Source organism: Mastomys coucha, unplaced genomic scaffold, assembly GCF_008632895.1.
Source record: "Mastomys coucha isolate ucsf_1 unplaced genomic scaffold, UCSF_Mcou_1 pScaffold17, whole genome shotgun sequence".
In the NCBI taxonomy this organism is placed as follows: domain Eukaryota; kingdom Metazoa; phylum Chordata; class Mammalia; order Rodentia; family Muridae; genus Mastomys; species Mastomys coucha.
The window spans coordinates 5,297,870-5,298,237 of record NW_022196899.1 but is presented as its reverse complement, the minus strand read 5'-3'; the positions used below and the strand labels follow the sequence as shown (position 1 = coordinate 5,298,237).

Sequence of the window (368 nt, the reverse complement as noted above, 5' to 3'; positions counted from 1 at the left end):
AGCACGGGACAGGAGAGAGTGGGACGTGGAGCACGGGACAGGAGAGAGTGGGACGTGGAGCACGGGACAGGAGAGCGTGGGGCGTGGAGCACGGGACAGGAGAGCGTGGGGCGTGGAGCACGGGACAGGAGAGCGTGGGGTGTGGAGCACAGGACAGGAGAGCGTGGGGTGTGGAGCATGATCTTCACTTTTGCAACATGGAAACCTGGCAGTAATTCTTTTCTGACTTACACAGCTATACTCAGCTTGGACCTTTTTTACTTCCCGTCTTTGTCTATCTATCGTTAAAAGCAAAGGGACTGAGATTTTAAACATAAGCTTAGTGGCTAGGATCAGTTAGCAACATTTCTGATTTTAGCTCCCAGTAA

General features: G+C 52.4%; 1 protein-coding gene across 1 annotated transcript in view; it reads left to right on the top strand.

Moving 5' to 3' along the window:
- The window catches only part of Znf704 (zinc finger protein 704), a 215,207-nt gene that overhangs the window by 28,593 nt on the left and 186,246 nt on the right, over positions 1-368 (top strand). The gene's annotated exons all lie outside the window — the stretch shown is intronic.